This window comes from Salmo salar, chromosome ssa20 (assembly GCF_905237065.1).
Source record: "Salmo salar chromosome ssa20, Ssal_v3.1, whole genome shotgun sequence".
Taxonomy (NCBI): Eukaryota; Metazoa; Chordata; class Actinopteri; order Salmoniformes; family Salmonidae; genus Salmo; species Salmo salar.
Window position 1 is genome coordinate 8,075,529 of NC_059461.1, and position 217 is coordinate 8,075,745.

Genomic DNA, 217 nt, shown 5'->3' on the forward strand with positions numbered 1-217 from the left:
CGCATTTTTCTATTTGTGGTTAGCTTACAAGAAGTAACATCAAATATTTAGATAGACCACAGTCTTTCGTTTCCAACGGGAACACATGAGTCATAGTGGGCAGAACAAGTGAGGAGGGGAGCAGAGCCAATTTGCAGAATATCGGCCAAAATCGATCTCGTTCAATCTTCGCCAGTGGGCGCCCTCTCACTACCATATTTGTTAGTGAGTGGAAACG